We start from the raw sequence: 19,378 nt of genomic DNA, 5'->3' as shown, positions 1-19,378 counted from the left end.
TTCGTATTACCTGCACATACCAGAGAGGCTCGTGCTCGCTTTTTTTTTTTTTACCAGCCAGCCACTTCCAAACATGCCTAAGGCTAATGTAGGGAAGGTGGATGCCTCACACACAATGGCAGAGTGTCCTCAATTTGCTGTGTAGCCAGCTTTTGTGGATCAGAGTCAGTTTTAACCTGCTGTGTTACAGTGGACATCTACAAATAACAGGTGTAGCTGAAAGGTCGATCAGATGAAGGTTATTAGTTTGAATCCATGTTCAGAGGTTGGTATCTATCTCTCTGAGATGATTTGTTGTTCATAAAGTTGTTCTGAGACAAACTGTTGCTGCCTCCAGCTGACTGGTTCCAGGTGTTGCAGGTATGAATCCTCCTGATGGTTCAGTCTGAGAAGAACTGAAGTCAGAACAGTTTTAAAATGTTTGCTGGCACAAAAACACAAACTGACATCCAAGGTAAAATACTATGATGTTAAAGTGGAATTACAGAGAAGAGTGTCGATATCACGGCCACTGAACTGTGATTTTTAAATAAATGTTTTAAAGAACAAACAGTGTGCTCTGTAGAGCTGTTTGATAGCCAGAATACACAGACGTCCTGCTCTCACACTGACAGCAGTGATGGACAGGTACAGCTTCATGATGGCTGCCAAACACACAAAGAACACGACAGGATCAATAATCTGTTAAACAGTTTTAGCAGTTTTTATACAAAATGTCATCTCTGTCATTCTTACTGTAAGTGATCATTAGCTAGATTAGCCACACTGTATTAGAGGGTTGTTGCTAGCTAGTTAGCGATGCTGCACACCTGTTACCCCCGTAATCTTTATGCTTCAATGATTCCAAAGCTCTCATTTTTTCTTATCCTATTTTAGACAGAGATGACATCAGCAGCAGACTCCACAGAGACCCAGAGTTACTGTTAGTATCTGAATTATATGGATTTAAACAGTTTTAGATTCAGTTCACACAGAGCGCTCTACAGCCTGGTAACATGGAAAGTTTAAATGAAATAAAACTCACTGACAAAAGGTTTCATAGAAGTGTAATTTGTTCTTTTCATTTAATAATAGAGTCCAAAGTCCACATTATTATCAACAGCTACATTCACCCTGGGGAACAACAAGTGAACGTGACCATGAGGACCAAGCTGGGTTTCCTGGGTCCAGAGGTTTGAGAAATGTCCTCCCTTTCATTTATCACAGCTTCTGTTGACCCACGGAGGAAGACTCCTGATGTGTCATTTCAGAAACATCAGCAACTGAAGGTCACCGCAGGGATCAAGCAGAACTCGCAATCTTCACCAGCAGCTTCCTCGGAGGGAAATCTTCAGGCCTCCACTATACGCCCAAAATAGAAGATGGACATATCTGGCGTTTCATGAGCAGTGTGATAGAGACCTTTACTTTGTGTGATGTTAGAAGTATTCACATCATCCTCAGATGAAGCACAGAGACTCTGGACCTTTACATAATGATATATTCAGTCCTGTAGTTATATATTTAAAACATATATTATCCTTTCTGGTTACTCTGGTATGAAGGACTCTGAATGACTTCATGGTAAAGAACACATTTTTTTTTTCCTGTCCCGTTTGGTTCTTTTGCCGTCAGAATTATTGTCTAAAGGCGAAGAAAGATGCCCAATGGATTTACTTTACCAAATGGACCATCCCAGCCTTGCTGTAATGGTCCATTTGATTCACCTTTTATTGTTTATTTTATTTTAACTTGCTAAATACGGGACAGACTTGACTGGGGGAATAAAAGAAAAGGGAGAAAGAAAGAGGGAAAGAAAAAGAGCGGGAAAGAGGAACGGTGAGCATGAACGCGCTTGTATTTAAAAGGTTCCTTCATGTAATGATCTGTGGGGGGCCACAGCCCCGTCCTCCTGGGCATGAAGCAGGTATGGAAGAGATCAAGACTCCAGACATCCAGAGGCCCCCAGAACACAAGAGACCAAGGAAGACCAACAGAGGGGCAGCTGCGCCACTATCCCAGAAAGAGCTGAGGAGAGCCCCAGATGAGGGGTCACTCAGCAGCCGCGGAGCAGAAGCCAGGGGGGGTTGCAGTGATGTGCCCGTGAGCTCCGCCGGCAGCCAGCTGTGCCAGAGTGACCGAGCCCCAGGCCGAGAGGCCGAGGGCACCCCACCCCCGAAGTGGCCCGAGCGAGCCCCAGGCTCCAGGCCCTGATAAGCAGCCGCCAAGGAGTGAGCCGGTGTGTACCTGGGCGCCCATCCCCGGACACAAAGAATCACCAACGCGCCGATGTCTGAGGGCATCTGCCACCGGCAGGGGAAGTGGTGGGGGGGGAGATAGGCCTCCATACCTTGGAGGGCCTGAGATGTCCCCAGAGAGGTGGCGTCTGACACCCAACCTGACACATAGACACAGACATACAGGCACACACAGATACAAACATCCATTCCCACCCTCATGCTCTCATATGCAATTACTCAACACTCACCCAACGTGGAGACAGATATATAGAGACGCTGTACACACAATCACACTCCCCAAGTGTACTCTATACCCCAGGTCTAGGTACCCTTGCCCCTGGAGGGGGAAACTGCACCCAGACACAGGTAGTGTGTTGTGGAAGTTTTCCACTTAAATAAAGCCTGCAGACGAGCGGTGAGCGGTAGCTAACATTCTTTAATCAAAGCACACAAAGAACAGACAACCAAGCTTGATGGAGAGCCTACATGACCACGGGGCAGGTCAGCAGAGTCTCACTGAGCCTACCATGGCTCTCAGTTAAATACCTTCCACAGGAACAAAAGGCAGTACACAGCTGTTTCACACCTTAAGATTCACACTCCCTTGCTACCTCCCAGAGTCCTCGAAGAGACAAAAGACTCTTCCTGTGGAGTAGTCTGCTTCCCCCCCAACTTCCTTCTTACAGTATGGGTGTCAGACATGTTAAAATCCAGTGGCACCAAGGGATTATACAATAAAATAATGTGATTAGTACATAAATAAAAGAAATTCCTTTACAATCCCACCCTTTGATTCTTAAATCAAGAATCACATTAATACCAGAATTTCTTTCCTGACATTCTGTATATCACATCAACATTATTGTACACTTAAAGGAGTTTCACACTGTGTATCCTCACTTCACTGTTCTCCCACCACCCTTTGTTCATCTTTAATCCTCCCCACAATCTAAGCTCTCCCATGCAAATGGCAACAACAATGATACAGAGGAAAGGTCTTCTCCAGAGTGTCAAAGTACTTTGCATGGCAAAGTGAAACAGCATTAGATGGTCATTCCCAGTCCCGGTCATGGCTCCTGGTGTCTGTGCCATTTACAGAGTCATAATTCCAACGCTGATCTCCCTCTGCGCTGTCACTTTTGGAGCTTGGCACGCTCTCTTCATCCCTCAATCTCTGTTCCAACGCGGCTGTAGATTTAAGGCAGAGCACGTCGTACACCTTAGTTGTTTTCCTCAACGTCAACGTAGAAATCTCTTTCATTTTATTTAAGATTTTGCTGTTCAAAATCTTCTCGTGACAATCCTTTGGAAGCCCAGTGGTGCAGCCCACTGTCGTTTGTCTGCTGTCCTGCAGATGGTCCCTGCTTCTCACTGGTCCTCTTGAAGTGTTCTTTTCTGGTCATGGTCTGCATCTGCACCTCAGTCAATCCTTCCATATCCCTCATGTCACGGTCTCTGCAATTTAAAAATGAAAGCTTCCACGGAAAACCCTCTTTTGCCCTATGTCAGCTTAGCACAAGTAGACATGCACAATGAAGTTGTGCATTGTCTCTTAAAAATTCCCAGGGATTCTCCCCTGGAGTAGCTTCACTCCAGGCCCTGTCTTAAGAAAAGGTAAAACATTAGTCTCCAAAAGTTGAATCTGTTCATCTGGACATAGCGTTTTGTGGGAGAAACGTTTCGTCACTCATCCAAGTGACTTCTTCAGAAGTCACTTGGATGTTGAATCTGTTCATCTGGACATAGCGTTTTGTGGGAGAAACGTTTCGTCACTCATCCAAGTGACTACTTTCCTGGATGATTGAGAATGCATCAAGACATAAAACATTAGCCACCGGTGTGTCCTGCTGTAAATCATGTGATTGGATCATATGATTAACCCTTTGCTGTGGAAAAATAGATGTAGATGTTAGCGCAGCGCATCTGTATGCACACTTTCTCACAGTGACCTCTGCACTGTAAACAATACAAGGTCATGAATAACACACCGCTGGTAAATTCAAAGACACAGAAAGTGGCAATTAAAAGGTTAAGTCAGCACGGCCCAAAAGCCCCTACAACCTGTTGCTGTCACCTTTCTGCTCCTGTAAAAAGAAACATACATACATACATCCACCCTTTTGTCACTGTCTGGGTGGAGGTGCAATCTTGCATGCTGGTGTCAAGTCAGCCAAAGCTTTTGTCAGTCCAGTCAGTCCCCATTTTTTTATTTGCTGACCTCTCGTGACGCAATAACTTTCTACTGCGAGCAATGACGTCATTTCAAAAAAAGAAAATTTAGACTGGATTACCTCGCGGAATCCTTTTGGCAGGGACTTGTTTTCTGATTGTCCCAAATAAGTGGCTTTCTCCCGAGCCCATTTTAATTTTTGGAGAAACTCACTTGCGATTGTTCAACATGTTGTGTAGCGCTTTCGATCCCGATCTTGCAGGCCTGCTTGAAAAAGAGAAAATTGCCAAACAATATCTCAGTGCACTGTTAAAAATCAAAAAATATGAAGGCCTCTTTTTAGAAGTTGTCTAAGCATACTCTCTTAGAATGATAGATCAAAACAAAACTAATTGGCAGTTTCAAAGTGGTACCAAAGGAAAATGCTAAATCCCCAAAACTTTCATCCACCAGTCACACCTCACACAACAGCAATATTATATTAGATAATGAGTTTTGTTTTCCCCCATGTAACCAGATGTGTGTCATGATAAGACCTCCCCCACACATCAGAAACAAGAAACTCAATAATCTATTAGTCTCCACTCATCTGACCCCCCTGCAGCATTCTGTTCACCCCTGCAATGATTCAATCATCCTTCCCCAAAATAATACTAGTTCACTAGTCTATGTATCACTTCTTAACCTACTAAGTGAACCGGACAAGATGATGGTAGCATTTTAAGCATGCAGTTCTGTTATTTGATCTTCATGAGCTTCATTGCATGTGTGTATGTGTTAGTAGGATTAATGCATTTTTCTGTTTGTGTAATTTTGTGTACCTCTCCTCTTTGCGGTGCTCCAGACACTTTTCAATTCTCCACGCAAGGCAGTCGTTTTCCTTCCCAGTTTCCTAAACCCAAATTTCAGTTCCCACACTGAAACAGCCATGTTCTCCCCCTGCTCCTTCCACTGTGGTCTCATCTCATCTCTCCCCCCCTTGCAGCAGTCCAGTGAGTCAGTTGTCTTTCAGCTTTGTCCTGTGTTTCCCACTGTCTCATTTTGCCCCAAAAGTAGCAAATGTCCAACTCAGACAGTCTTTTCAAAGGTCCATTCACACGCAGTGAAGTTGCAGCTCGTTGGAAATGCACATCCATCCATCCAGTCATGATGATGCCATTTTTTCTCCTTGCTGCTGCTGATGGACCTTTTCTTCACTGCTCAGGACACTGCTGTGAGCTCATGATATCCATCTCGTTGTTCTGGAACTGCATTTCTTGTCTTCAGGGAGAGATTCTTGGAGCTTGTGTTCTCAGGGTGACAAACACATGGAAGTTAAGCTGTAAAACAATTCAGCCAAAACTTGGCTTGCGTGTTTCTAATGATGTTAACCTATAATTTTCTTCCGACTGCTGCACGTGGAAAACTGATCCGGGTCTGTTCCTCACCTGCAAGTGACACACTGAGACATTTTGATCATTGTTCTCATTGCTTAAAACAACACATCTCCCCTCTCTGGTTCTGAAGTCCCCTTTCTTAAAACCCAGAAAGTGAGACTGTAGTTGCCCTACGTTGAAAAACACCAAACCCTCTTCCTATTTTATTACTTATTTTCATCAACAATTCTGCTAATTTTGTGTGCGTGTCCACCCTAGGGGAGCTGGTGGCCTGCAGTACCACCCTCTCCCGCTAGTTGGAAACAACTTTTACACACATTTCTACACTCCTCTCTTTTTTTTTCTTTTTGTTACCCATTTTTAACCCCATTTTCACTGTTTTTACATACACAATCTTTTCCCACACAACCATTCTCTGCAATCTTACACACCACAGATTTACTCAGTTCTTACCATACAGTCAAATATTGAGTTTTGTCTCTGGCCGCCTGGTGGAAGGCCTGCCGCTTTACTGGATCCAGTTTCCCTTTACATTTAGAGCGTCCTCTGCAATGGCCTTCTTCCCTTACCGGCAGAAAAGTGCTAAAATACCATCATTTCACGCACTGTAGTATGCAGAAATGATTCCCAACAGTGTACCCGAACCGCCGTTCCTGTGGCGTACTTGGACCGAACACAGGTCTGGGCCGGCTTCTCCCCAACAACGTGCACGAGCCAATGTCCTTGTGATGGACCGTACCCAACACAAGCCTGGGCAACACGTTCTCACTCCCAACTCGTCAAATGTGTGACGCATGGTCAGGCTCCCTCTGCTTCACTTATCGACGCGCAGGGTACCCCCTCGCGTCGAGAATTGACTGCAGGGTCCTCCTATTGAATACTATAGAGCTCCCTAAACGTTGTTTATTGACGACAAGAGATTGCCGTGGAAGAGCCTGTTGTCCGTATATTTATACATTTCCGAAATCACATTGTAGTGACGTGTACTGAACACAATATATTATATAATGTAAACAACTACCTGAGAAACAGCAGATACAGCAGCTAAATTAATTATAGGCCATTACTTTTGTATCGTTTATTGCATTTATGGAGGGAGAGGTGTATGCTGGGTAATGGCACAGCTAGCGACACGGTGACTTTATTCACCCGCTTCGGCTGTTATCAGTCCCATATATGTGGGCCATCCACCTGCTAGATTGTTCAGAAGGTTGTTATCATCCATCCAGATGGAGGATCACTAACAGGAGCGTGGAAGACTCCAGAATCCACTCTGGCTGGAATCCGGTGGATACAGCAGTGTTTACAGGTAAGGCCATTTAAACGGACAGCGTTTATAGAATGACTATTAAAAGTCAGTGAGTGTCAATAATGTTAATGTGGTTATGTTAGTAATACACCGAGTGCTAATATAACAGCTTTAAGATGCATTTGTAGATATTATTACGTGTTTTACCGTCTTTATGGTGCTAGCTTAAAGTTACGGTGTAAACGTTAGCTTATATTGTAGTAAAGCTGTTACTGTTTAAACGATGTTAGGACAGAAATATTAGCTTCTGTCATGACTGATGAAGTTACTAGTTAATAAAGTTTCCAGTAAAGTGATTAATCGCAGCCACAGATTAACAGTAAATATCCCGATTAGCTTCAATGCATCTGTAATAAATATGTGCAAGTTTCAGTGCTTCGTTTAAACTGTATGATACTTATACTGACCCAGGGTCAGTGTAAAATACAATCCTAGCTGTGTGAACAAAGCCTGGCTCCTTTAATCCTGCATGACAAACCTCAGGATGCAGGTTATTATTACTCTTTCCTGCTGGCACCCCTGTCACACCTGAGAGTCAGCTAGAAGCTTACAGTGATGTGGACATCATGCAAAGACTGCCAGACTCTGTAATACTGTAAATGATCAGTGACTCAGGTTAACACTAAACTTTAAACAGTACCTCTGTGTCTCTGTGTGTGCTGAACATCTGGAATCAGGATTTCATTCAGGCTGCATTGACTGTGGGACTTTTCTGTGTTAAAAACAGGTTGAAGACGGCTCAGAAACATTTGAAGATTAAAATTTAGCGTTATGACTGCTCGTGGTGTGTAAAGCTTCTACTCAGCTGTATTTTTGTTACTAATTTATGTTTGTTGTTGCTTAACACAGATTTCAGAAGAGCAAATATGAGCACTGTTGCTTAATCCTTAATAGTTTAAAGCAGGACTGGATTGGAAATAAAAAAAAATCCAGATTCTTCTTCCACAGAAGTTTCATTTGTCAGTGTGCGACTGCTGAGTCACCTGAAGAACTCATTTCATTCTCCATGATGTTCATTTACAGAAATGTTTCACAGGAACTGATTCTTCCCAAAGGGTGAACTAGTGTGTTTCCATAATGATATGTTTTTCATATCTCGTTATGAATGTACTTCTTAAATGAAGGCAAGTGTTTGTCCTTTTTTGTTCCTCAGGTACAGTACGTGATATTAAGGGCAGGCGGTCATCACCGGGGGAAGAAAAGAAGCAGACGTACTTCCAAGAGGGAGCTGCAGTGAGGACACAGCCTGGTCACTGAGGTCAGAGGTCAGAATCTGAAACAGCCCAGGTTTATATTCTAGGGGTTATAAAAAATTCTAAATGTATTTATAAAGAAACCTTTAAATAATATTTTAAATAATAATCATAATTATGATTATTATTAGAAATATCAAACATTTAAGTGGATTTTCTGTCACACGTATTGTCTTAGCCCTGCGATAAACTGGCAGCCTGTCCTGTCTTTGTCCTGTATCAGCTGGGATAGGCTTCATCCTCCCGTGACCTTGAATTGGATACATTGTATTCCAATTATGTAATCTCATCATTTACAAACTCAAGGTATCCAATCAAAATGTAAGCATTAATGGTAAAAATGGGAAAGCAGAAATAAGTGTGACATGAATGTAAATGTGTGAGCTGACATAGAGGACAGCTACATGTAGTCTGAAAAACCTTTGTTGTCAAATTTGCTGGTCTATCACGAGACATTCTTACATAGAAGAGTCTGTTAAAGTCTCTAACTCAGTGAAGCATTATTGGTCCAGTCTGTTTGGATAAATATAGTAAGCTGATGTTTGTCCATTTATTGACACACTTTCTTATGTGCTTATCCAGTTCAGGATCACAGTGGAGCTGCAGCTGGATGTGTTCAGTAAAGAAACCTTACAAAAGTTAACATAAACCTGCATCTCTGTACGTTGTTGTCCACAGGATGAGAAAATCAAACTGGAAGGCTGTGGAACATGTTAATAAATGTTTGTGTGTTTATGCCTGTGTCTTTCACAGGAGGCGCTGAAAGGGTTCCCTAATAGTTCCTGATGAATCAAAGCAGAACCATAAAGGTTGCTGGACTGCATCATGGCCTTACCCCTGAGCAGTCATCCTGTTAAAGGAGGAACCAGTTAGAAGCTGTTTTCAAAGTAGCTGAGCAGATTTCACCTCAAGTAAGCGATTAACTGTTTGTTTGTTTGTTCTGCCACTTAAAGAACATTTAAGGACATCTTTTGAGTGTTTAGTTGAATTAATTCTACTGGCTCTCATGGTCATTTGTGATTATGGACATATTTTTCATGTTTTCAACCATTTAGTAAATTCTATCTATTTAGTAATATCTGTCAGCTATAAAATATAATATAAATATAAAAATATCTAAATATCTCCTGCCCTTTATATTTTAATGATGTAAGACCAGACGTCTGTTATCGTATTACATTAGCATTCCTCACATATGAATGAGATGCTGTACAGTACAATCCTACTGACACAGCAGAGGGATAACGACGGCTATTCAACATTGTTACACGACACATTCGAGCTGCATGATGCAGACAAAGTGACTAAATCATCTTTTTTGTGTTCTATTGTCTTCAAACCAGCAGACAAAGCTGATGGCAGAAGATGTTTGGAGAAGAACTTCAGGCCGTGGACTGAAAAGGTATTTTTTTCTTGTTATCAAAAGACATTTGGAGTGACGGCTTCTACAACTGTGCTGAAGTAAAGCTTACAGCCTAAGAAGTCACAGTGTTGATATTCAGCACAAAGAGAAAATCTCACTTATTTGAATTTATTTACAATCATAGTTTTATAAATTCTGACTGTAAACAGCTTTTACAGCTTTGATATTGTTTGACACTCGATGTCAGGTGATGGTATTTAATTTAAAGGTTTCTATGTCCCAATGAGCCATTTACACTGACCAGTGTTTCACTTTAACTGTAACACATTCATTATTTAGATCCAACATTTCTAAGAGAAATAACTGAATGTAAAAAATGGCAGCACTCAGGCCAGGTTTATAGAGATATATGCATGCATTATGAAAGTTATGTATCCCAGATCATTTTTATTCATCTAGTCCTGGCAGACCCACCCCTTCCTCCCAAGTTAACTGCAACCCAAAAGAACTAGTGGGGCTATTTACACACTCACAACTAGGGATGGGTATCGTTTAGGTTTTATCCGATACCGGTGCCAAACCGGTACTTTTGAAACGGTGCCGGTGCTTAAACGGTGCTCAAACCGGTGCTTAAACAATGGAAAAAACACAAACTTTGTCCAAAAACCTCTCATGTTCAGCTGTTTTTTTTGTAAAAAGATAACAATGTTAGCCTTTTCTGCAGCTATAGGGCATATATGGTCTCACTCCTGGCTGGAAGCAGTGCTTAAACAATGGAAAAAACACAAACTTTGTTCCCAAACCTCTCATGTTTAACTGTTTTCCACTTTTTCTTTGGTCATTTTAGCCTTTTTGGCCAGGGTGAAGGGAGCATCTGCCATCAAACAAGAAGACAGCCGCATGTAACTACGACGGTGTTTGCTAGTTCACCTTACATGCATTAATGTAATAATGTGGTTAGCCCACTCAACATTAATTACACACGAACAACATGAAGCTACTCACGCAGAGGAGAACGGCTGCTGCTGCCATCATCATCCGTCATCATTTCTGCTACGCTGACAGGGCTAGGGGCCAGGACTCAACTCTTCGGGTTTTTGGAGGATGTTGCTAACTCCGGGTCTGATAACAGGCACCACACCCGCAGTAGATGTGCACGGTGTGAGGTCTCGCTGCAAGCTATCAAACACGGCGCATTTCTCGGCTTAAAAAAAAAACGCTATGCGTCGCCAGGTGTTTCATCAGATTTGAGGTGTTACCTCCTTTGACAGTATCACAGTATCAGCTTAAAGCACTTGTTGCAGGCTGCTGAGTTTGCATCTTTTGCTGTGAAGTACAGCCAGACTTTTGATCGCTTTGCCTTGGGCATTTTTAATCTGTAGCTCTGCTCTAAAAGAACGTACGTACCTGGCCCCGCCTACTATCCTCGGAAACGTAAAATGATTGGCTAGAATTGGCTCAGGAAAAAAAAAAGCACCGAAATAAAGCACCGAAATGTGCGCTGCTTTTCGGTCTGGTTACTACCGTTTATGTCAGAACCGGTTCCATCATGGCACCGGACACCGGTACCCATCCCTACTCACAACCAGTGTGGGGTAAAAAGAGCCACTAAAAACCTGTCAGCCTGCACAGCTACAGATGTGCTAAAAGCTATAAGAGTTAGAAGCTCTGCTTATGGAGAAACTTTCTAAGCCTAACAGGGGACAGGTACTCCTGCCCAAATCACATGATATAACCCCACATACAGCCCAGCCATAAAATGAACCAAGTCATTTAGTTAAAGACAGCATGGGACCAAATGCATGTGTAACCCGTTCAAGTGTTACGCCTGTTGTTGCTGCGTTGTGTTCTGGCGTGAAAGTAAGAAGCAGGAGACAGTACTGGGTCTTTGGCTCTTTACTGTACATCTGCAACACAGAAATAGTCTGATCTGTGTGTGTCATGCATCTGCCAGTGCACCTCTCCTCCGGCCATGCTGAAAGGAGCTGTGTCTGCAGCTTCATTAATACTACAATAATATAATAAATCAAATACATCAAATTGTTTTAAAACATTAACTTAAACCCTCAAAAACAAAAAGCACAAAATAAATAATATGTCACTGAAAAATCATCAGAAACAACTTATAAGAACAATAAACAAAATCATTCAAAAACAAATAAACTGTCAGATATATACAATTCAATAACCAGGACCCAATACTTTGGTATTTACAATTCAAACATTATACTTCAATCATATTAATAATCGCCATGCAACAGGCAATACAACACTGTACTATAAAAACAATGAATGAAAGACTGCATCTCCAAAACACAAGAACATCTCCATACCTGCAACACAGAAATAGTCTGATCTGTGTGTGTCATGCATCTGCCAGTACACCTCTCCTGAAGGAAAAAAAAGAGTGCACGCTGTTAAAAAAAAGACTGCCGCGAGTACGCTCACAAGCCGCTAGCGATCAGGCTAACTTAGCATGCTAGCATTTCAGCTGCGTTCTCGGCTAAAACTCATTAAAAACATATATTAGCAAACTCCGCCCTCCACAAAACTTATCCCGAATGAATCTCTTATTGACAAACAAAAATGCTGCGGTTCGGCTGTATTCACATTGCAGCTTGGGCTCTGAACAAACTTAAATTAGCAGAGAGCAACGTGGCAGTGACTTACCTCCGGCCATGCTGAAAGGAGCTGTGACCGGGGCACACATGCACACGCCTACGTCACCACGCAGCGCACACACACACGAACGCACACAGGCTCAGATCACACAGGTAGGAGACCGAGATGCAAAAATGACATATTTAATCCCAAAAAAAAGGTGTTTTGGGTGAAATTCACAAGTATTTAACACATATGTTACACATGTAACCAGCCTGCACCCACCTGACATTTCTTCCTCCTGAATTAAATGAATGAATGGATGAAAGTTAAATGACTACAAACCTAAAGCCACTAGTTCCCACACTGGAGTTCCCCGACACTGTGTTAACTGTACTGTAACAGGCTAAGCTACCTGAGACGCTGCATTGAACGATTGTTTCTATCTGAATGGTTTCAGCTCATATGTTCTGCTTTTTTCAGTAGATCAAAGCAGCTCGTGCTCTGTCTGCTTCCATTCTGATGGCAAGAAGAAGAAGAAGAAGAAGACTTCAGCGAAGTGGCGTTCATGGCCTCAGTGGACAGTCATGGTCACACACTGCATGTGGTTTTAAAAGCAACATGTCTGTTCACCACAACAATGGAGATGTGTAATATTAGTGCAGCTACGGTTTGTTCTTGAACATCAGTTCTGTTTTCTACTTTGACCACTTAGAACAAAAAAAGTGTTGTTTTCAGATTCTTTCTTATAAATCTGTAAAGCACCTGCTCATTTTTTATTACAATTAGTTTCACATAAATGTTAGTGTTTCCTTTATGATCTTTTAATGCTTACACTACGCTGTACACGTCTACATTAGAGACATTTCTGTTACCTATTTATGAGACTGGGCTGCTTGACTACAATTTGGAAATGGATGCAAAATCACATGGATCGTGCTATTGTTTGTTTTTTAATATGATGGACTGAACACAGGAGGTATCTGACTAAGCAAAGATTAGTCTGATCCCATTTCTACCTGTCTCTACTGTTTCAACATTTCACTGAAGTTTGCTCAACTGTAACTGTCAGGATATATATTTATTCCACCTCTCATCGGGCAAAGAAATGACTCAGACTTGTCAAATGTTCTTTGACTTGATACACAATATGAAGTTCACAATTTTCTTACAAATAAAACTATAATGACAAACATGAACAGCTGTGCTTATTTCTGAGACATGATTTTTTTGAATGTGTTCATATTTAGACATTTGTATGCTGAAACTGTAATGGTGAACCTGAGGTGATGGTCAGCAGAAGGCAAATATATATAAATATAAAACAATATTGAAGTAATGTCTTTACCCTGTGCAGCGTGTGGACGCTGTGCACACAATCACCTTATTCACTGTAGTAAACGTGCACCGCTAGCTCACGTGACTGACTGTCTCCATGGTTACATCGTATATTATTAGCTATGCAAACAGCTTCCAAAGATACCGCCATAGCTCTCTGCAGCTGTAACACTTTCACACTTTACAAATCATTTCACGTTTTTGATAGTTATGGATAAAGAATGTGTTTTAAAGACATGCTAGGCGGTTGCTATGGTGGTTGCTGTGGACTAGGGTGGACCGCGTCCGATTCCTGTTATTAGCTGTCCGCCGTAGGAAGGCTGCGTTCCGTTTAGAAGTAGCACCAGTCTGCCGTAACTCGAACTCAAACCCCGCTTTGTTCTGTAATTGACTATGTGCACGAGAAAATGCTAACTTCCTGGTTTGAGACCGGATGTGGGGTTGTACATTTCCGGTAGCTTTACTTTGCGGTCAATCGCTACTGCGAAGATATACTCCAAAATCATGTCCAAAACTCGAAAACGGAAAGATCGCGTTAAGTTACAAAGAGGAGAAGGTGGGAACACTCACCACTGTTGTGTCATAAAAAATCTAATGATGAATTTTGAGTTTAAAGAGTTTAGATCGATCAGTTGTTTACATCACTCAACACAAGCAGAACTGCATTACAGAATCAGAAGACACATCGTCCACATTCAGAAGCACATCTCTGTATAGTGACTGGTCTTATGATTTAAACAGGCAAATGTTCAGCATTCAAACTACAGGTGAGGAATAGTCAAACCAGATGTTTCCCCATTATGTCGATATCAGCTAGTCAAGTACAGACCTACACAGCATGTTAACAAACTGTGAAAAAAAGCCACACAAAAAAATGAACGATTGCTGGTAAGGGTTTCTATACATTATTATTTACGAAGGGTATGTTGTGACTTACCTTCAAAATTACAGTGGTCCCTTGCTTTAACGCAGTTCACCTTTCACCTCGCTGTTTCGCAGATTTTTTAGTGCAAGTTTGCATGCTTTTTTTTTACGTCACATTGTGTCCTGCATCCTGATCACTGCAGACGATCTCCTCCTTGCTGTCTCTCCTGTACAGTACAGAATTGCTGCATCGATCGCTAGCAGTATGACTCTGAAGTGGAGTACAGTATGTCCACGATGTCCACGCCTCAAAAAATAAAACTGGCTACTTGATTTCACCCATCGCTGGTTATTTTTAGAACATAACACCCGCGATAAACGAGGGACAGCTGAGAAATATAACATTTGAATCCCTTTTCTCTTTTGCTCTGAGGCGCGGGGGAAAAATATCGACAAGTCGATGAACATCATTTACAGATATATTGGGTAAATGCCCAAGACATCTATAGAAATGTAAATCACCGCTTGATTCATTCATTTGCTTAACTTGTTTTGGACAGTAAACAAGGCGAGAATAGGACCGGAAACAAAGCTCCCCACAGGAGTTTCCGCACTGGAAGTAGCATATGCTAACGTGCACATAGTCAATTAAAGGGCTTTTATAGCCGTTCATGACACGCACGCACACACACACATAAAACACTTTGCCTCACCATGAGAATGCAACTTTACTAAAACCTTTAAAGTATCTGAGATAGGATAGAAAAATGAAGCAACCAGAGATTTAATGATGAAGACTCTGGGTTCTGTAGTTCACGTTTTACAGTCCTGAATGACTCTCTGCACATCCATATAATTTATTGAAGAGGAGTTTAGAATGCACTTTAAATTTAGACTGTTGCTGTTTAATTTTTTACATTGTTACCATGTCATGAATAAGGTTCACCTGCTGGGGTTTGATGGATCAGCTGGACAATACAGTCAAAGACAGACTTCACCCATCATATGCAAGAATCCTAGTTGGATTTTTGTTTTCACTCATATTTTAGAACCAAATATTGAAAACAATTCTGACAGACTGGATACCTGGTCAGGGTGTACATTACCTTTCACTCAAGCATCCCAGGACAGAGCCCTGCCCCACCATGAGCCTGGGTGGATACATGGTTATAATATAAAATGACTGATACTGAATATGAATATTTCATGAAAATCAAATTATAATATGAATTCCTAGGTGTTTGTTATATCCAGCAAGAGATTGATTACATATGTCTGAATTGCTAACCCTAACCCTAGCTCAACAGACCACAATGCCCTGGACTGTCAGTATTATTACATGCTGTGAACATAAGTAGCTTTGATCACAGTTTATGTTGTAAAAGGAATATTAAAAAAAGATCAACATTGTGATATTATTTCTTCCAAACTGACCAGAAACATGCTTGTCAGACTCTCACAGCAATGGATCAGACTCACTGTGCATGACGGCTCAGGCCAATGATGTTTGTTAGATTGTCAGTTGTTTAGTGCTTCTGTACAGTTATGGTCACCATCTCTATTTCAGTATAATTAATATGCAGAAAACACTAAAAGTTGATTGTCTTCCAATATTCTAGCATAATTAAAAAACTTTGACTTTGTTAGTACATATTGTTACAGTCCTGATGCCAGTATGATTCTTCATAACGCCTGCTTTGAAATACTGAACTTTAAAATTTACCTGATGAAAGATAATTTACAGTGGCAGTCTGCCAGGATAATTCTGACTATAAGATCACTGTATTAATCTGAATCCTTCTGAAATGTGCTGTGAATGAATGCTGATGCAACTGACTGTGGGAAAGCTGTTAATAAATGAATCTGTGACACATGCAACACATTCACAGAGGAAGAGAACACAAAGGGAGGACACGCAGAGGCTGTGTTAAAGTCAGAAATCCAAACCTTTAGTCAAAAACAGGCAGCGGTTACAAGACAAGCAGTCCATTAAACAGTCTACAGGGTCAAACATGCAGAGAATTCAAACAGCAGTAAAAAAATAACTGGACACGGAAAAACTTAAAGGAATGTGTGACGCAATAAAAGGAAGCAGCGCAGTATATTCACTGAATTATCATCAATTACAAAAGAGAAAAATGATGATTTCTAAGGATTATTTGCTTAATTGCAGTTAGACTATGGCTGGTAAAGATGGAAACATACAGAATGTAAACTGTGTGAGTTTGGTGAACTTTGTTAGTAACAAATGAGGTAAAAAACAAAACAAAACAAACCAGACAAAACACAGAAAGAGGCTCTCAGTATTCATTAATAATTAGAAAGCATCTAAACATTCTGGTCGTGGATTTTTACAGTCTTAGTTCCGCTCGCTGTCATCATTGTAATCATCATGATCAATGGCGAGGTCCTGAGGTGGGCGGGGCTGTCTCTGGTGATGAAACCATGAAGTTACAGCGTCTGGCATGTGTTGGTGAAACATCCCAGTACACTGGTGTAGTTTCCTCTCCAGCTGGTTGACATTTGACACTTCAACATTAAGGGGAAGAAGAAGAAACAGTGTTAGGTCAGGTGACCACATGGTTTCTAAAATAACTGACAGGAAGTAACCAGGCCGTTAGAAATGGATGGCATGTGTTTATAGTTACTGTAGTTAGGCAACTCTACTTACCAAAAGCAAAGCTGCTGAATGTTGCAGGAACATGCTCATGTGTGGTGGTCATTCAGTGCTGCTCCGGCAGGTTAGACAGTCTAATAGTGATATCCTTCCCATCTGAGAGTTTGAAAACACACATGCAAAGATTTAATTGTATTACAGTCAAAGTGGGATGTTCATTTTTGTCCTTTAAAAATGTTTGTGTATTTGAAAGCACTAACATTTTATGATGACTCGGATCGTCTCTCTCTAAGAGTATCTCCTTTAAAGGGGAGACAAGTGTGTCCACTGATCCACGTCACTTTACCTGGATGATGACTCCTCTCTCCCTCACTCAGAAACTGGAGATTTACTTACATCATGACAAAAACATCAAAAACTTCTCCCTTTGATTCCATTTCTCCATTCCTGCTGAACATCAGGCGACAAATATCCCAGTAAATCACAGTGAAATGTAAAGCACATATTTTCTCTGCTTTGTCTAACCTCTGCAGAGCCTCTGTCAAGAAAAACAAATCTGTAAGCATAAAACAAATATACATTTCATAACACTGCACCGGACAAACCTCGGTCAGTTGATTTCCTCTGTGCAGTGCAGACGAGCATCAGTCAGCAAGTCAAGGTGGTGAGATGGACTCGTGTCCTTGGTGACTCTGCTAGTTCTTCTGAGGAAACACCACCGTCTCTCCACACCATCACCATCTGTGAGCATATATATACATATATATATATATATATATATATATATATATATATATATATATATATATATATATATAGAGAGAGAGAGAGAGAGAGATATCTATATAGAGATATATTAGATATCTATATATCTATATCTATATATCTATATCTCTCTCTCTCTCTCTCTCTCTCTCTCTCTATATATATATATATATATATATATATACATACATATATATATATATATATATACACATATATATTTCATTTAACAATTGCAACTGAAAGAAATTAAATATTGAACAAAAATATATTGTCACATTCTGCATTCTCAAATACAAATTTCACAAAGTAAATTTTTAATTAACAGAAAAAATATGAATTACAAAAAATAATTGTATATTATTAAAATATTATGCAACTGTGACCAAAGTCTGAATCTTCATTACAGTACTGTGGACTTACTGCTTGTATAATAGTGATAAACTTCAGGGGAGATCATGATGACAGAAAACTGTAAACAACACTCTGAAGTCTGAAGCTGCTTTTCTTGTTTCTGTGACCTCAGCACGCTGACAGACTTGAAGTTGCTAAAGATTTTAAAAAGTGATAATTACAGGGAAGAAACTTCTCTTTTTCATCGCTTTAATCAAACATTTGATACCTCAGCTGTCTTGGTCCTATAGCATTCTGCAACTACAACTAACCTGAGGAGGCTGCACGTGCCCGTGTACATCCTTCTCAGCAGCACACATGTGGGTACCATTTAATCACACTTCTTCCTGAGCTTTGCTTCATCACAAGACTAAAGGTGGCATCCTGTGTCACAGTCTTATCATCATCCAATTGGAGAAGAAACATTTACAGGTCTCCTGGTTTTGTTTTCTGATCCTGCAAAAAGACTGAGGACAACAAAGCCCAGAGAACACGAGATACACAACATCCAACATTCAGACTCAACAGCCTCCATAAATGAAGAGCACCAGGTTGGTCCAGTTATACTAGATGTCACGGCCTTTTATGTTCCAAACACCAAAAAAGTCCAAGAAAAGGCCGTGGGTGGCAACGGGAGGTTTGTTTTAGAACGCATTTCTGACTCCATTGTTTAAAAATCATATACCATTTATTTCGTGGAAAATTATAAACAAAAATCAGCCAAATAACTTCTTAAAACTTAAAATTAAGCGAAAGTTAACTTAATTTGCTTTAACAACCTCAAAAGTGGTCAAAAAATCATTTTCTAACCCTCCCATCTGACATTTGGCAAACAAAAAACAAAACATTTACCTCACCCCTCCAGGGTGCTCTTAATCCCCTGATTAATGGGAGGGTCCATAAGCTAATAAACCAATCACTTTCCAAAAAACTTTCTCCAAGAAAATTGATTACAAATCGATTACAAATTTACATAACAAAACTAGGTCAGTATATTCTTACAACTGCAAAGAAAAAACAAAAATGAATACAAATTGCATTTTATAAACATTCAACATAAATGGCCACAACATTCCGGCCCCTAATTCCTGTGTAACATGAATTATATCT

The 19,378-nt window shown here is 40.8% G+C and overlaps 3 long non-coding RNA genes across 5 annotated transcripts; 1 reads left to right on the top strand and 2 right to left on the bottom strand.

The window, feature by feature from the left end:
- Nucleotides 1-9,109: 9,109 nt before the first annotated feature.
- On the top strand, nt 9,110-13,490 carry LOC109200457 (uncharacterized). Of its 2 annotated transcripts, none has more exons than XR_002060631.2 (3): nt 9,110-9,238; nt 9,671-9,729; nt 12,775-13,490. It is a non-coding gene; the product is annotated as an uncharacterized LOC109200457 (long non-coding RNA). The 2 variants fall into 2 exon arrangements; XR_002060632.2 differs by having other exon boundaries at nt 9,135-9,238; nt 9,674-9,729.
- Nucleotides 11,496-12,448, bottom strand: LOC102077727 (uncharacterized). Its single transcript, XR_268603.4, has 3 exons — nt 12,361-12,448; nt 12,024-12,080; nt 11,496-11,698 (listed from the first exon to the last, which is right to left on the bottom strand). It is a non-coding gene; the product is annotated as an uncharacterized LOC102077727 (long non-coding RNA).
- Nucleotides 13,491-16,446: 2,956 nt separating the features above from the next.
- LOC109200459 (uncharacterized) lies at nt 16,447-18,674 on the bottom strand. Of its 2 annotated transcripts, XR_003217342.1 has the most exons (6): nt 18,541-18,674; nt 18,299-18,423; nt 17,716-17,851; nt 17,371-17,490; nt 17,165-17,266; nt 16,447-17,022 (listed from the first exon to the last, which is right to left on the bottom strand). It is a non-coding gene; the product is annotated as an uncharacterized LOC109200459 (long non-coding RNA). The 2 variants fall into 2 exon arrangements; XR_002060636.2 differs by lacking the exon at nt 18,541-18,674 and having other exon boundaries at nt 18,299-18,485.
- Nucleotides 18,675-19,378: the final 704 nt, after the last annotated feature.

This window comes from Oreochromis niloticus, unplaced genomic scaffold (genome assembly GCF_001858045.2).
Source record: "Oreochromis niloticus isolate F11D_XX unplaced genomic scaffold, O_niloticus_UMD_NMBU tig00000417_pilon, whole genome shotgun sequence".
Lineage (NCBI taxonomy): Eukaryota > Metazoa > Chordata > Actinopteri > Cichliformes > Cichlidae > Oreochromis > Oreochromis niloticus.
The sequence above is the reverse complement of the archived record's forward strand: the minus strand, read 5'-3'. Positions and strand labels throughout refer to the sequence as shown.